The sequence below is a fragment of the Somniosus microcephalus genome, chromosome 12, assembly GCF_052327205.1.
Source record: "Somniosus microcephalus isolate GS21.2 chromosome 12, FLI_Smic_1.0, whole genome shotgun sequence".
Taxonomy (NCBI): domain Eukaryota; kingdom Metazoa; phylum Chordata; class Chondrichthyes; order Squaliformes; family Somniosidae; genus Somniosus; species Somniosus microcephalus.
Genome location: NC_140998.1, coordinates 11,951,532 through 11,970,163, shown reverse-complemented (window position 1 = coordinate 11,970,163; position 18,632 = coordinate 11,951,532).

The following is an 18,632-nucleotide window of genomic DNA, read 5'->3' as shown; positions in this document are numbered from 1 at the left end:
ACCCCATCCTCTATTAATAAAGCTCAGGATTCCATATGCCTTTTTAACAGCCTTCTCAACTTGTCCTGCCACCTTCAAAGACTTGTACACCCCCAGGCCTCTGTTCCTGCACCCACTTTAAAATTGTATCATTTAGTTTAGTCCTCATTCATACTACCAATATGATTCACGGCACACTTCTCTGCGATAAATTGCCATGCGTTTGACCATTTCACCAGTCTGTCTACATCCTTCTGAGGTCTGTTACTATCCTCCTCACTGTTTAACTAATTTCTGAGTTTCGTGTGAGCTGAAAACTTTGAAAGGATGCCCTGTATACCCAAGTCCAGGTCATTAGTATATATCAAAAAGAGCAGTGGCCCTAATACCGACCCCTGGGGATCACCACCACACACTACCCTCCAATCTGTAAAACAACCATTTACCACTGCTCTCTGTCTTTGATCCCTCAGCCAATATTGTATCCGTGCTGCTGTTGTCTCTTTAATCCTATGAGCTTCAATATCTCTGCACATGACTGAGTTCTTTGATGAATTAACAAAGAAGGTTAATGAAGGTAGTGGGGTTGATGGCTATGGGGAGAGAGCGGGCAGTGGGATTAGTTTGGAATTGATACATGGCTATGGGGAGAGAGCGGGGCAGTGGGATTAGTTTGGAATTGATACATGGCTATGGGGAGAGAGTGGGGCAGTGGGATTAGTTTGGAATTGATACATGGCTATGGGGAGAGAGTGGGGCAGTGGGATTAGTTTGGGATTGATACAGGGCTATGGGGAGAGAGCGGAGCAGTGGGATTAGTTTGGGATTGACACAGGGCTATGGGGAGAGAGCGGGCAGTGGGATTAGTTTGGGATTGACACAGGGCTATGGGGAGAGAGTGGGGCAGTGGGATTAGTTTGGGATTGATACAGGACTATGGGGAGAGAGCGGGGCAGTGGGATTAGTTTGGGATTGACACAGGGCTATGGGGAGAGAGCGGAGCAGTGGGATTAGTTTGGGATTGATACAGGGCTATGGGGAGAGAGCGGGGCAGTGGGATTAGTTTGGGATTGATACAGGACTATGGGGAGAGAGCGGGGCAGTGGGATTAGTTTGGGATTGACACAGGGCTATGGGGAGAGAGCGGAGCAGTGGGATTAGTTTGGGATTGATACAGGACTATGGGGAGAGAGTGGGGCAGTGGGATTAGTTTGGGATTGATACAGGACTATGGGGAGAAAGTGGGGCAGTGGGATTAGTTTGGGATTGATACAGGGCTATGGGGAGAGAGTGGGGCAGTGGGATTAGTTTTGGATTGATACAGGGCTATGGGGAAAGAGCAGGGCAGGGTGATTAGTTTGGGATTGATACAGGGCTATGGGGAGAGAGTGGGGCAGTGGGATTAGTTTGGGATTGATACAGGGCTATGGGGAGAGAGTGGGGCAGTGGGATTAGTCCGGGATTGATACAGGGCTATGAGGAGAGAGCAGGGCAGTGGGATTTGTTTGGGATTGATACAGGGCTATGGGGAGAGAGTGGGGCAGTGGGATTAGTCCGGGATTGATACAGGGCTATGAGGAGAGAGGGACAGTGGGATTAGTTTGGGATTGATACAGGGCTATGGGGAGAGCGGAGCAGTGGGATTGGTACAGGGCTGTGGGGAGAGAGGGGGCCGGGGGATTAGTTTGGATTGATACAGGGCCATGGGGAGAGAGCGGGGCAGGGGGATTAGTTTGAGATTGCTCTAACAAAGGGCTGACACAGACTCTGAAAATATTAGCATTCTAAATGACAACTTTTCAAAGTGAGATTTTACAAAATTTATTGAATACTTTTATAACTTTTTTTACACAAACATTGGCCGATTGTTAATGTCCCACGCCTGTTAGATGTGTAAATCTATTTTATTTTCATAACGCAGTCTCTATGTCTGCCAACAAACACTGACATCGCGTGTCATTCTACAATGTTTACATCAGCACAGTTTCTCTCGGGTTTTTCCCCTTGCGGGCAGAAAACCAACTCATTTTAGAAAATAATTCTGAAGCATCTGAACCTAAAAACGACACTCCTTCAAATCTCAAATGTCCACCAGCCATCTACATACAGTGTCCGTTGCCCCGCCTCTCCTGGGAAACCCCTTGGTAACTTTTCCCATCGTATGAACTTTTGACGGAGTATACTTCCCCTTTTAGACGCTTGCCTCTTTAAGGGTTTATGCCGATACCCAAGAGTGAGAAAGAAAGGAGACTGACAGGGAGAGGCTCGGGATGATGGGGAGAGACCAAGAGAAAGTAAGAGAGAAAGACACAGAGAGATGCAGAGGATGTCCTGAGATAGACAGAAAGGCAGACTGACAGACAGATACAGGTTGAGGCAGAGAGGCAGTTAATGATAGAGATATGTTTCTACCTCTGTCATTCTGTGCTTCTCCTTGTCTGACTCAGATAGGCTTAGAAAGACTGAGAGAGACAAGAGACTGAGAGAGATGAAGGCAGTCAGAGACAGAGAGAGAGAGCCGCAGGAAGACAGCTGGACTAAGAGAGAGTGCGGCGCAGGCGAATGGAGACCAGGAAAGTCGGAGGGAGGGATGCACACACAAGGAGACGCAGAAGTTAGACTGAGGAAGAGGCGCAAGAATCACACTGAATACACGCGCGTTAAACATCAAGACAGGGAGAGACATATACCGTCTGATGATCTGACCTACTTGACAAGGTCTCCAGCTAGAGTCCCAAGAACAAGGCGAATCCCTCACGCCGCACCGAGACACAGACCGGACGCAGGTTGGGTCAGGAACTCTGGTTTGTGTCGTTTTGAAAGCCTGTCGAAGGTGGAAATGCAGAAGCCTGTTCAATTTGTTACTGAGATTATAAAGAGTCCCCTCCTACATTCTCCCCCAGGGAATTCTGAGGAAGTCGGTGTTTTCTTTTAACCGACTCACTGTGTTTCCATAGGTACATCTGCCTAAAGCTGGCAGGCATCTCAACACAGCTGTACACTGACAACAAAAGGATCAAACCTGCAACAACAACAACCACCACGTGTATTTATATAGCGCCTTTAACGCAGTAAAACATCCCAAGGCGCTTCACAGGAGCGACTATCAAACAACATTTGACACCGAGACACTCAAGGAGACATTAGGGCAGGCGACAAGAGCTGGGTTTTAAGGAGCGTCTTAAAGGAGGATCGAGAGGTGGCGAGGCGGAGCGGCTTAGGGAGGGAACGCCAGAGCTTAGGGCCCAGGCAGCTGAAGGCACGGCCACCAATGGTGGAGCGACTGAAATCGGGGATTCTCAAGGGGGCCAGAATTGGAAGAGTGCAGAGATCTCAGAGGTCAGTAGGGCAGGAGGAGGTTACAGAGATGGAGAGGGGCGAGGCCATGGAGGGATTTCAAAACAAGGATGAGAATTTAAATTTTGAGACTCCTGGCACATCCCCCAAGACTGGGGGAGGAGAAGGGTGGTGATGGAACCCCCTCCAGCCCTACAACCCTCCGAGGTCGCTGCACTTCTCCAATTCTGGTCTCTTGCGCATCCCCAATTCAGCTGCCTGGGCCCTAAGCTCTGGAATTCCCTCCCTAAGCCTCTCCGCCTCTCCGCCTCTCAACCTTTAAGGCGCACCTTGAAACCTACCTCTTTGACCAAGCTTTTGGTCACCTGTCCTAATATCTCCTTATGGGGCTTGGTGTCACATTTTGTCTGACTACGCTCCTGTGCAGCACCTTGGGACGTTTTACTACGTTAAAGGCGCTATATAAATGCAAGTTGTTGTTGTATATCGAAGATACCACTGTCGTTCATCAAAGTGCTTCAGATCATCCGTCCCCAGTGCTCCTTCAATCCTCTCAGTGCAATGTAGGGCTGGAGGAGGTTACAGAGATAGGGAATACTATAGAGGGCATCCTGACGAACTGTATCACAGTATGGTATGGCAGCTGTAGCTACTATGACCGGAAAGCCCTGCAGCGGGTAGTCAAAACTGCCCAACGCATTACCGGCACCCGGCTACCGACCATAGAGCACATATACCAGAAACGCTGTCTACGGAGGTCACGGTCCATCATCAAAGACCCTACCCACCCCAGCCACAGTCTGTTCGCCCTCCTGCCATCTGGGAGACGCTACAGATGCATTCGAACCCGTACGACCAGATTTAGGAACAGCTTCTTTCCCGGGGCTGTCATCCTACTGAACTCCACAAATAAACTCTAAAGCCTGCACATCTGCCAATGCACTTTATTATGGTTATGTTATGTTAATATACTACAAGCCAAATGTATGTTGAATGTTTAAATGTCTTAATCCAAATGTACACTCTCGGGAGCCGCAAGCCTACATTTCGTTGTACTGCACTTGTGCACTAACAATGACAATAAAAAAAAAAGTTGATTTGAAAGTTGATTTGGGTTGAAGTTGATTGAAGGGTGATCCCATGGAGGGATTTGAACACAAGGATGAGAATATAGCAAAAAGACCAGGATAATGAGTGGAGGAGGCCACTGATATGAAGAAGGTAAAAGAGTGGGAGAGAGCTTAGAGCCTGGGGAGCCCCAGAGTTAATGGAAAAAGAGTAATGAGGACAGGCCATCAACCGCAGCACAAACAGAGCGATTAGACGAGAAACAGTCTTGAAAGTAGTTTGGGCGGGAGGCCATGTGATGGTATCTTGTGTAGATGTCAATGGTGTCAGAGCTTTGCAGAGGCCCTGGAGATGTCCAAGATAGTGACAGATGATTCACCCAAGACATTCAAAATCAGAGATGGGCCACAGAGGCAATAAGGTCCCCAGTGTAGCGGCACCAGAAACAACCCTTCAATCCCGCTTGCATCCTGGTGCTGATTGGGCTGGCTAAAGCGGGAAATGTAGCCGTGTGCAAATTAAACGCTCGAGGATAAAAATACATCATCCAATGGGATTTCCCCATCACCATCGCCAGAGCAATGACAACAAGAGGAACAACTGGCATTTATGTAGCGCCTTTAACGTAGTAAAAGGTCCCAAGATGCTTCACAGGAGCATAAATCACACAAAACTTTGACACCGAGCGGCAAGAATGTTGTTATTATCCCAGGGCCCAGCACTGCTAAGGCTGGGGTGGACATTTCTCAGTTAAAGGGAGGTGGCCAATTTTTCTGCCCATTCCCTCCCCGTCCCCCGCCACAAGCCACGTGACCCAGCGGGTACACAAAACAGCCGCGACAATCAACAAGGGTTCTCTTGGGAGGCCCATCAGGCTTGATCAGGGATGACGAGAGAGACAGAGAGAGACAGAGAGAGACAGAGCGAGCGAGAGACAGAGAGACAGACAGAGGAGAGAGACAGAGAGAGAGAGAGAGACAGAGAAAGAGAGAGACACAGAGAGAGAGAGAGAGAGAGACAGAGAGAGACAGAGAGACAGACAGAGAAGAGAGAGTGAGACAGAGAGAGAGAGACAGAGAGAGAGAGAGACAGAGAAGAGAGAGAGACAGAAGAGAGAGAGACACAGAGAAGAGAGAGAGACAGAGAGAGAGAGACAGAGAGAGAGGCAGAGATAGCAAAAGACAGAGAAAGGATAGCAAACTGAGAAAAACCTTAACAATGTACAGACTTAGTGAACATAGCCTGGCAATCGAAAAAGGTAGACACAGGCAGACCCGGCTACCAAGAGAGGACAGGATATGTTATCACTGCAGTCAGGGAGTGGTGGAGACAGAAATGCACTTCCTCACAGCTTGTAGAAAATATCAGGGCATAAGGGAGAATTTCTACCCAAAATTCACAAAAATATGCCCGGAATTCAGAAACTTGAATGATGACCAAAAACTCCCATACCTACTAGGGGGAAGAGAGAAATTGTGTAACCTTAGCGGCACACTATGTTACAGCTTGCCATAAACAGAGGGACAACCACTAAATATAAGAAGAGTATATACAAATTATATGAATGTATATTTATACACTCAGGGATATATCTGTTTATACACTGTATGGATAGATCTGTGTTTATGTGTTCAACCATGAATGTTTTTCGATGCTTTGGCAACATAAGATGTGCCTTGTCATGCCAATAAAGCGATTTGAATTTGAATTTGAATTTGAGAGACAGAGACAGAGAGAGTCCCAGAAAAGAGTCCCCTGAGTCAGCTGCTACTGAAACTAAGTACTCAGCCGGACCCTGACCAGCCCCAGACCAACACAGCCGTCCAAATACCAATCCGAGTGAACCAAATCATTAAACAATGCAAAGAAACCTACCTGGAACATTGGAACAAAATAACCGAAAGCCAAAGCAGATTAGAATGTTACCAGGCCCTAAAAAGAGAATATAAACTGGCAGACTACCTCACGACCATCAGAGACACAAAACAGAGACAGACCCTCACCAGGTACAGACTAAGCGACCACCAACTGGAAATTGAAAAAGGCAGATACAAGAAATCCTGGCAGCCTAGAGAGAATAGAATATGCGATCAATGTCTGGCCGGCGAGGTTGAAACAGAAATGCATTTCCTCCTAAAATGCGAAAAATTCAACACATCAAGAAACATATTATTCAACAAGCTAAGCCAAACAACCCCAGATTTCAAGGAATTGGATGACCTGTCAAAATTGAGATTAGTCCTGGGAGAAGGAGACAGACCATACCTTGGGGCCAAATATGTAACAACATGTCACAACCTGAGGACTGTTTAAAAGTAAGACTGTTTAAAATTAATATTGAACGTACCAAATGAAGTAGAAAGACTGTTTAAAATTAATATTGTTTAAAAGTAATATTGTATGTACCCAACAAATGTCAAATCGATTGACACCTACAGAATGTTGGAAAACTGTACCTTTTTGCTATGTAAGCTTTGGCAATATGGTTCTCTGTAAACTTTCATGCCAATAAAGCATTTGAATTGGAATTGGAATTGGACAGAGAGAGAGAGAGAGACAGAGGAGAGAGAGAGACAGAGAGAGACAGAGAAAGACAGACAGAGAAGAGAGAGCGAGACAGAGAGAGAGAGAGAGACAGAGAGAGACAGAAGAGAGAGAGAGACAGAGAGAGAGAGACAGCGAGAGGGAGGGTGAGAGAGAGAGACAGAGAGAGGGAGGGAGAGAGAGAGAGACAGAGAGAGGGAGGGAGAGAGAGAGAGACAGAGAAAGAGAGAGAGAGAGAGAGACAGAGAGAGACAGAAAAAGAGAGACACACACAGAGAGAGACAGAGAGAGAGAAACAGAGAGACAGAGACAGAGAGAGAGAGAGACAGAGAGAGAAACAGAGAGAGAGACAGAGAGATAGAGAGACAAAGAGAGAGAGACAGAGAAGAGAGAGAGAGAGACAGAGACAGAGAAACAGAGAGAGACAGAGAGAGAGAGACTGTTTAAATTAATACTGAATGTACCCAACGAGGGTCAACGACTGTTTAAATTAATACTGTCTGTACCCAATGAAGGTCAAAATTGTTTGACACCTACAGAATGTTGGAAACCTGTACTTTTTTTTGTTATGTAAGCTTTGGCAATATGGTTCCCTGTAAACTTTCATGCCAATAAAGCATTTGAATTTGAAAGACAGAGAGAGGGGGAGGGAGAAACAGAGAAGAGAGACAGAGACAGAGAAACAGAGAAAGAGACAGAGAGAGAGAGACACAGAGAGAGAGAAACAGAGAGAGAGCGACAGAGAGAGAGAGACGCGTGGCCCAAAACCCAGCCTCACCCTCCACCGACCCCGCGGCTCCCCCCCCCCGGCCATAACAGGTTGGATAATCCGGACCAGTGCCCCCAGAGTAGCTGTCTGCAATGCTCCCGCTCAAGGAGCGCGGCGGTCGCTGATCGGGAGGTCCCGCACAGGCCGCTCACCAGCTGCGGCTCCTGGGAAAGATACCGCGCAGCAAATTTAACGCACTGGCAGTCAGAAGGTATTTCAATACCACACCCGGAGGGAAATTAGCCCAGGAATGGCAGGAACAAAATGGTAAGCTGCCCCGGGATGTGTTAATATATCAAGAATGTTTCGCCTGTCAAGCTACATAAAGAGACGGCTGTATTAACTGACCAGTCAGGTACTGAAACACAAGAGCAGAAAAAAATGTCAAATTTCACCCCAATGTTCTGTTGTTGGCAGTTGAGATACCAAATGGTGTCAATAACTTGGTCACATGACTGGATTTCTAAATGCATTTTTGTTAAGGTGTGAAATTTCTGCTGGGGAACAGATTCTATTTCAGGCAGCAAGTCAGCATCAAACACACCCACGCCAGGTACAGCATGGGTTAGATACAGAGTAAAGCTCCCTCTACACTGTCCCATCAAACACTCCCAGGGCAGGTACAGCATTGGTTAGATAGAGTAAAGCTCCCTCTACACTGTCCCATCAAACACTCCCAGGGCAGGTACAGTACGGGTTAGATACAGAGTAAAGCTCCCTCTACACTGTCCTATCAAACACTCCCAGGGCAGGTACAGCACGGGTTAGATACAGAGTAAAGCTCCGTCTACACTGTCCCATCAAACACTCCCAGGGCAGGTACAGCATGGGTTAGATACAGAGTAATGCTCCCTCTACACTGCCCCCATCAAACACTCCCAGGGTAGGTACTGCACGGGTTAGATACAGAGTAAAGCTCCCTCTACACTGTCCCATCAAACACTCCCAGGGCAGGTACAGCACGGGTTAGATACAGAGTAAAGCTCCCTCAACACTGTCCCATCAAACACTCCCAGGGCAGGTACAGCACGGGTTAGATACAGAGTAAAGCTCCCTCTACACTGTCCCATCAAACACTCCCAGGGCAGGTACAGCACGGGTTAGATACAGAGTAAAGCTCCCTCTACCCTGTCCCCATCAAACACTCCCAGGGTAGGTACTGCACGGGTTAGATACAGAGTAAAGCTCCCTCTACACTGTCCCATCGAACACTCCCAGGGCAGGTACAGCACGGGTTAGATACAGAGTAAAGCTCCCTCTACACTGTCCCATCAAACACTCCCAGGGCAGGTACAGCACGGGTTAGATACAGAGTAAAGCTCCCTCTACACTGTCCCATCAAACACTCCCAGGGCAGGTACAGCACGGGTTAGATACAGAGTAAAGCTCCCTCTACACTGTCCCATCAAACACTCCCAGGGCAGGTACAGCACGGGTTAGATACAGAGTAAAGCTCCCTCAACACTGTCCCATCAAACACTCCCAGGGCAGGTACAGCACGGGTTAGATACAGAGTAAAGCTCCCTCAACACTGTCCCATCAAACACTCCCAGGGTAGGTACTGCACGGGTTAGATACAGAGTAAAGCTCCCTCTACACTGTCCCATCAAACACTCCCAGGGCAGGTACAGCACGGGTTAGATACAGAGTAAAGCTCCCTCTACCCTGTCCCCATCAAACACTCCCAGGGTAGGTACTGCACGGGTTAGATACAGAGTAAAGCTCCCTCTACACTGTCCCATCGAACACTCCCAGGGCAGGTACAGCACGGGTTAGATACAGAGTAAAGCTCCCTCTACACTGTCCCATCAAACACTCCCAGGGCAGGTACAGCACGGGTTAGATACAGAGTAAAGCTCCCTCTACACTGTCCCATCAAACACTCCCAGGGCAGGTACAGCACGGGTTAGATACAGAGTAAAGCTCCCTCTACACTGTCCCATCAAACACTCCCAGGGCAGGTACAGCACGGGTTAGATACAGAGTAAAGCTCCCTCTACACTGTCCCATCAAACACTCCCAGGGCAGGTGCAGCATGGGTTAGATACAGAGTAAAGCTCCCTCTTCACTGTCCCATCAAACACTCTCAGGGCAGGTACAGCACGGGTTAGATACAGAGTAAAGCTCCCTCTACACTGTCCCATCAAACACTCCCAGGGCAGGTGCAGCATGGGTTAGATACAGAGTAAAGCTCCCTCTTCACTGTCCCATCAAACACTCCCGGGGCAGGTGTAGCGCGGTCGAGATAGAGAGGAACGATTTCTTTATTCTGTGCTGAGAGATGCAATTTAACCTCAAAGCTCAGGACCTTTGTGACCGTTCCAGGTTTTCACTACCCTTTGTGTGAAAAAGTGCTTCCTGCTTTTACCGTTAAATGGCCGGGCTCTAATTTTAATGGTATGGCCCCTTGTTCTGGATTCCCCCACCAGAGGAAATAGTTTCTCTGTACCTACCCTTTCGAATCCTTTTATGATTTTAACCACCTTGATTAGTTCACCCCTCAACCTTTTGTGTTCAAAGGAATACAAGCCAAGTTTTTGCAGCCGGTCCTCATAATATCATCCTCTCAGTCCCCGGTATCTCTCTGGTGAACCTGCGCTGCTCCCCCTCCAAGGCCAAGAGATCCTTCCTGAGGTGCGGGGCCCAGAACTGAACCCAGTGTCCAGATGGGGTCTGACCAAGGATCAGTCTAACTGGAGCATCACTTCTGCCCCTCAGTATTCCAGCCCCCTGAGGTAGAGGCAAACATTCCATTTGTCTTATTGATCACTTTTTGTACATGTGCACTAGCTTTCAGAGATGTACATGGGCACCCAAATCTCCTAGCTCCTCCACAGTTCCTAACTCCAATTGGTCTGTCTTGGATTCAAAGTGGATGCCCTCACACCTCCCCACATTGAATTAATTGATTAAAGGAACCAGAGGCGACATGAGAGAAAAGAAATTTACGCAGCGAGTTGTTGTGATCTGGAACGCGCTGCCTGAAAGGGCGGTGGAAGCAGATTCAATGGTAACTTTCAAAAAGGAATTGGATAATTACTTGAGGAGGGAAAATTTACAGGGCTATGGGAAAAAGGCAGGGGAGTGAGGCTAATTGGAGAGCTCTTTCAAAGAGGCACAATGGTCCAAATGGCCTCCTTCTGTGCTGTATGTGGACCTGCCACATAAATACTGTGGCTACAAGAGCAGGTCAGAGGCTAGGTATTCTGCGGCGAGTGTCTCACCTCCTGACTCCCCAAAGCCTTTCCACCATCTACAAGGCACAAGTCAGGAGTGTGATGGAATACTCTCCACTTGCCTGGATGAGTGCAGCTCCAACAACACTCAAGAAGCTCGACACCATCCAGGACAAAGCAGCCCGCTTGCCTGGCACCCCATCCACCACCTTATAAATTCACTCCCTCCACCACCGGCGCACCGTGGCTGCAGTGTGGACCATCTACAAGATGCACTGCAGCAACTTGCCAAGGCTTCACCGGTAGCACCTCCCAAACCCATGACCTCTTCCACCTAGAAGGACAAGGGCAGCAGGTGCATGGGAACACCACCACCTCCAAGTTCCCCTCCAAGTCAAACACCATCCTGACTTGGAAATATATCGCCGATCCTTCATCATCGCTGGGTCAAAATCCTGGAACTCCCTCCCTAACAGCACTGTGAGAGTACCTTCACCACACGGACTGCAGCGGTTCAAGAAGGCGGCTCACCACCACCTTTTCAAGGGCAACTAAGGATGGGCAATAAATGCTGGCCTTGCCAGCGACGCCCACATCCCATAAATGAATTTTTTTTAAATCTCTCTCTTTCTCTCAATCCCTCTCTCTCTCTCAACCTCTCGCTCTCAAACACTCTTTATCTCAATTTCTCTCTCTCTCCCAATTTCTCTCTCACTTTCTCTCTCACTCACTCACTCTGCCTCTTTCTCTCTCCCCCTCCAAGAACAAATTTTAAAAAATCTAAGGTTCATCCCCGCCCAAGCCCTGAACTTGCATCTTTCTCCAGTTTCACTCCGATCTCCCCTCACGCTCTCTCCGAGCTCGTCCTGTCCATGAGACCCACCTCCTGCTCCCTCGACCCTATTCCCACTAAACTGCTGACCACCCAACTTCCCTTCCTGGCTCCCATGTTAGCTGACATTGTTAATGGTTCTCTCTCCTCAGGTACTGTCCCCCTCTCCTTCAAACCTGCCGTCATCATCCCTCTCCTCAAAAAACCCACCCTTGACCCCTCTGTCCTTGCAAACAACCGCCCCATTTCCAATCTCCCTTTCCTCTCCAAAGTCCTTGAACGTGTTGTCACTTCCAAATTCGTGCCCATCGTTCCCGGAACTCCACGTTTGAATCCTTCAAATATGGTTTCCACCCTTGCCACAGTATCAAATCGGCTCACAAATGACACCCTTTGTGACTGTGACAAAGGTAAACTATCCCTCCTCGTCCTTCTTGACTTGTCTGCAGCCTTTGACATGGTTGACCACTCCATCCTCCTCCAACACCTCTCCACCGTCGTCCAGCTGGGTGGGACTGCACTCGCCTGGTTCCATTCTTATCTATCTAATCGTAGCCAGAGAATCACCTGCAATGGCTCCTCTTCCCGCTCCCGCATCGTTACCTCTGGTGTCCGCCAAGGATCTATCCTTCACCCCCTCCTATTTCTCATCTACATGTTGCCCCTTGGCGACATCATCCGAAAACACAGCGTCAGTTTCCACATGTACGCTGACGACACCCAGCTCTACCTCACTACTTCTTCTCTCGACCCCTCCACGGTCTCTAAATTGTCAGACTGCTTGTCTGACATACAGTTCTGGATGAGCAGAAATTTCCTCCAACTAAATATTGGGAAGACCGAAGCCATTGTTTTCGGTCCCCGCCACAAACTCCGTTCCCGAGTCACTGACTCCATCTCTCTCCCTAACATATTAGCATCGAGAGGGAGGAGGTGCTAGCGGTTTTAGCAGGCCAAAAAGTGGATAAATCCCCAGGCCCGGACGAGATGTATCCCAGGCTGTTGTGGGAGGCAAAGGAGGAGATTGCAGGGGCTCTGACATAAATTTTCAGAACCTCTCTGGCCACAGGGGATGTACCAGAGGACGGGAGAACAGCTAATGTAGTACCATTATTCAAGAAGGGTAGCAGGGATAAACTAGGGAATTACAGGCCAGTGAGCCTAACATCTGTGGTAGGGAAATTATTGGAAAAAATTCTGAGGGACAAAATTAGTCTCCACTTGGAGAGGCAAGGATTAATCAGGGATAGTCAGCATGGCTTTGTCAAGGGTAAATCATGTCTGACAAATCTGATTGAATTTTTCGAGGGGGTGACTAGGGGGGTGGATGAGGGAAATGCTGTGGATGTGGTTTACATGGACTTCAGTAAAGCTTTTGACAAAGTCCCGCATAGGAGACTGGTCAAGAAGGTAAGAGCCCATGGGATCCAGGGTGCCCTGGCGCGTTGGATCCTAAACTGGCTGAGTGGCAGGAGGCAGAGGGTGATGGTCGAAGGTTGCTTTTGTGACTGGAAGCCTGTGTCCAGTGGGGTACCTCAGGGATCGGTGCTGGGTCCCTTGTTGTTTGTGATCTACATAAATGATTTGGATGAGAATGTAAAAGGTATGATCAGTAAGTTCGCAGATGACACGAAAATTGGTGGGGTGGTAAATTGCGAGGAGGAAAGCCTCAGGCTACAGGACGATATAAACGGGTTGGTCAGATGGGCGGAAAAGTGGCAAATGGAATTTAACCCTGAAAAGTGCGAGGTGATGCATTTTGGACGGACAAATAAGGCAAGGGAATACACAATGAGTGGTAGGACCCTAGGAAGTACAGAGGGTCAGAGGGACCTTGGTGTACATGTACATAGATCCCTGAAGGCAGCGGAACAGGTAGATAAGGTGGTTAAAAAGGCATATGGGATACTTGCCTTCATTAGCCGAGGCATAGAATATAAGAGCAGGGAGGTTATGATGGAGATGTACAAAATGCTGGTGAGGCCACACCTGGAGTACTGTGTGCAGTTCTGGTCGCCTCACTATAGGAAGGATGTGATTGCTTTGGAGAGGGTGCAGAGAAGATTCACCAGGATGTTACCTGGGATGGAGCGCCTCAGCTATGAAGAGAGGCTGGACAGGCTGGGGTTGTTTTCCTTGGAGCAAAGAAGGCTGAGGGGGGACCTGATTGAGGTGTACAAAATGATGAGGGGCATAGATAGGGTAGATAAAGAGGAACTTTTCCCCTTAGTAAGGGGGTCAATAACAAGGGGGCATAGATTCAGGGTAAGGGGCAGGAGATTTAGAGGGGATTTGAGGAGGAACTTCTTCACCCAGAGGGTGGTTGGAATGTGGAACTCAATGCCTGAAAGGGTGGTAGAGGCAGGAACCCTCACAACATTCAAGAAGCATTTGGATGAGCACTTGAAATGCCATTGCATACAAGGCTATGGACCAAATGCTGGAAAATGGGATTAGACTGGACAGGGATGGATGGGCGGCGCAGACACGATGGGCCGAAGGGCCTCTTTCTGTGCTGTAAAACTCTATGACTCTATGACTATCTGTCTGAGGCTGAACCACACTGTTCGCAACCTTGGTGTCATATCTGACCCTGAGATGAACTTCTGACCACATATTCACATCATCACCAAGACCGCCTATTTCCACCTCTGTAACATCGCCCGTCTCCGCCCTGCCTCAGCTCTTCTGCTGCTGAAACCCTCATTCATACCTTTGTTACCTCTAGACTTGACCTTTCCAATGCACTCCTGGCCGGCCTCCCATCTTCCACCCTCATCTTCAGCTCATCGAAAACTCGGTTGCCCGTGTCCGACCACTTCACAGAAATCACAGAAACCCCACAGTGCAGATAGAGGCCATTTCGGCCCATCGAGCCTGCACCGACACATATCCCACCCGATCCCCGTAACCCCATGTATTTAATCCCCCTAACACTAAGGGTCAATTTATCATAGCCAATCAACCTAACCCGCACATCTTTGGACTGTGGGAGGAAACTGGAGCACCCGGAGGAAACCCACACAAACACGGGGAGAATGTGCAAACTCCACACAGACAGTCACCCAAGGTCAGATTCGAACCCGGGTCCCTGGCGCTGTGAGGCAACAGTGCTAACCACTATGCCACCGTGCTTCTCTCGACCCCTCCACGGTCTCTAAATGTAAGTTGTGCGGAGGATGCAAAGAGGCATCAAGGGGATATAGACAGGCTAAGCGAGTGGGCAAGAACATGGCAAATGAAATATAGGCCCTGATTTTCCCCCAGCCGTCGGGCGGGGTTTCAGGCGGGCGGGGGCTGAAAATCCCGAATTTGGGGTCCCGACACCATCCCGCCCAAAACCCCGCCCCACGTAAGTTTCAGGGGCAGCGGGTACCCGCCCCGCACTGGGACCCGCGAAACCAGGCGGGAAGGGATTAGTGCCAATTAACTGCCTGGTAACAGATAGTTAACAGGCAGTTTTTAGCTTAATCCCTATTTTGAGGGGTTTTGTGTGGGTTTCCCGACGGCTCCAAACCACGCCAGGTAGAGCAGGCGGGCCGTCGAGTTGAAGGAGTTGGAGGGGTCACGATGTCGGTGCTCAGGTGAGTGATGGGTGCATGAGTGTAAAGGTAAGTGTGTTTGGTGTGTCTAAAGTGTGTAAAGAACTTTTACTTACCTGTACTTACCTTCACAGCCTTTCTTCCCGTAGCCATCGGGAGCCCATCACTCAGCCGGAACTGAAAGCTGAACGGCTGCGATCTGTCAAAAGTGACAGCCTTCAGCTTTGAGTGCCGGTAAGAGTTCTAACTGAGTCTGTGCAGAATGACTCATGTCAGAACTCAGACTGTCAGTGTTTGACAGCTTCAAACAGCTGTGAAACGCTGATATTTCATCTGTCAAAACCTCCTGACAGATGAAATTTCAGTTTGTGACGTCACCTGTTGCCGGGTGGCCCTTAATTGGCCTGCTGAGCCCGCTGGGCGGGCTCAACAAGGTCAATCAAGGGAAAATCGCGCGGATTGGCCGGACGTCGAAGTAGGCGGGTCAGAAACCCAAAAGGGGAAGTCCCGCCTTCTTCCCGACAGGTTCGGGAAAATCTACCCCAAAATGTGAAGTTATCCACTTTGGTAGGAAAAATAGAAAAGCAGAGTATTTTTTAAATGATGAGGGATTGGGAAATGTTGGTGTTCAGAGGGACCTGGGTGTCCTTGTACACTAACCTTCTCTCTCTTAGGCAGTCCCTCGGAACCGAGGATGACTTGCTTCCACATTATAAATGAGTTCTCAGGTGACTGATGAGTCCAATGTGGGACCTACAGTCTCTGTCACAGGTGGGGCAGACGGTGGTTGAAGGGGCGGGTGGGTGGGGTGCTTGGGTTGAGGTGCGCTCCTTGCGCTGCCTGCGCTTGACTTCCGCTTGCTCCCTAGTACATTAATAACTGAAAGTTAACATGCAGGTACAGCAAGCAATTAGGAAAGCAAATGATATGTTGGCCTTTATTACAAGAGGATTTGAGTATAAGAGTAAAGATGTCTTACTGCAATTATATAGGGCCCTGGTGAGACCACACCTGGAGTATTGTGTACAGTTTTGGTCTCCTTAACTAAAGGAAGGATATACTTGCCATAGAGGGAGTGCAGCGAAGGTTCACCAGACTGGTTCCTGGGATGGGGGGATTGTCCTATGAGGAGAGATTGAGTAGACTAGGCCTTTAGGGGGAAAAATTAGGTCATGCCCCCTTTGGGACGCTAACTTTGCCGGGGTGCTAAAAGGGCATTTGATAATATTTCACATGAGATTATTTGCAAAAATGAAAACGCATGGAATTGGAGGCAAACTTGTGACTGTACTGAGAGCAATGTTCCCTGTAAGCTGCGCAGCTCTTGTGTGAAACATTAACAGCCTTCTGGAAGTCCATGTAGACAACATCCATAGACACTCCCCTATCCTCCATGATAGTGACCTCCTCAAAATATTCAACTAGATTAATCAGACATGACCCACCCTTCACCAATCCATGCTGGATCTTTCTGATCTGTTCATTTTGTCCAGGGGCTCAGTCAGTCTGTCCCTAATGACAGATTCTAGTAGCTTCCCTACAATTGACATTAGACTGACAGGTCTGTAGTTACCTAGTTTCTCTCGCCCACCCTCCTTAAAGAATGGAGTGACATTTGCAATTTTCCTATTCAACCGCACAATACCCGAATCAATAGAAAGATTAAGACCAATGCATCTAAAGATTTCCTGACCTATCTCTTTTAATACTCCGGGGTGGAAACCATTGGGTCCTGGAGATTGGTCTATCTTAAGTCCCATTATTTTCTCCATTACCATTTTTAAAAACTTATATTAAATCCAATAAGTTCCTCCCCTTGGTTTATTTTTTAGTTTCCGGTGTACCATTGGTATTTAGTCCTCTTCCTCTACTGTGAAGACGGATGCAGAGTTCTCATTTAACAAGTCTGTAATTGGTAGGAGCTTTAGAGGGGATTTGAGGAGAAATCTTTTCACCCAGAGGGTAGTGGAGGTCTGGAATGCAGTGCCTGAAAGGGTGGTAAGAGGCAGAAACCCTCGTGGCATTTAAAAAGTACTTGGATGTGCACTTGAAGTGCCGTAACCTACACGGCCAGGGGCTGGAAAGTGGGATTAGGCTGGATAGTTCTTTGTCGGCCGGCACAAACAGGATGGGCCAAATGGCCTCCTTCGGTGCTGTAAATTCCTATGATTGATTCTATGTTATCTTCACAAGCTGTTCTCTTACCATCTGATTGTTAACTATTTCTGGCTCCGTACTCATCACTAAACCTAGGATGGCCTGTTCCACTGTCAGCTCTAAAACATATTGGGGGAGAAATTGGGTGAGTAGCGCCACCTGTTAGCGCCTAAAGAGGCAGTCAGTGGCTGTAGCACCACTGGCTGCGTCTCCCGCGATATTCAGTAGGGGCGCTAATGGTGGCGTTAGGCATTTGCGCTGCGCCGCCACCGATGACGTCATCGGTGTGCGCAGCGCCCCATTCGTGCCCCGTTCGCGATATTTGGTAGCGAACGCCGCAGTTGCGCTGCTCGCTACCCGCGCCCAGTTCACGGGGCCTTACTGTGCCGGCAGCGGCGCAAGTTAAGGTGGAGGTGCGGGGCCCTGCCAGCACCTCCGTCCCTGGCCTCCTAACCCCCCCCCCCCCCCGCGGCATTGCCGGCTGTTTCCCGAGAGCCCGGCACTTCTCCTTGGTGCCGGGCTCATTTGCCGGCACTCGCGATCGGGGATCGCGCTGTTGCAGGCACCTCCCCCTTAACAGTGGGAGGAAGGCCTGCAGTACCGCAGCGTGCCGTGCCACAGCGTGTGGCGCTGCGGCACGTTGCGCTGCAATAATCAGATTCAGCGCCCTAAGAGGGACGTGGAGCGCCTCGAGCCTCGCCCTGTCTCCCTCGAGCGGCACTGAAACTGAATTTCTGGCGATCGGTATCACTCCGATCGCTGCGCTAAATCCTGCGCTCCGCCGACTTTTGCACCACTTTGGCGCCCCAACCCAATTTCTAGGCCATTATAGAATCACAGAATGATACAGCTCAGCAGGAGGCCATTCGGCCCATCGAGTCTGCATCGGCTCTTTCGAAGAGCAATCCAGTCAGTCCCACTCCCCCGCTCTTTCCCCGTAGCCCTGCAACTTTTTCTCCTTCAAGTATTTATCCAATTCCCTTTTGAAGGTTACGATTGTATCTGTTTCCACCACCCTATGGGGCAGTGCATTCCAAATCCTAACCACTCGCTGCTTAAATTTTTTTTCCCTCATGTCGCCTCTGGTTCTTTTGCCAATCACCTTCAATCTGTGCCCTCTGGTTATCGACTCTTCAGCCATTGGAAACAGTTTCTCTTTATTTACTCTATCTAAATCCTTCATGATTTTAAACACTTCAACAAATCTCCTCTACGCCTTCTCTGTTGTAAGAAGAATTAGTCCCACTCCCCCGCTCTTTCCCCATAGC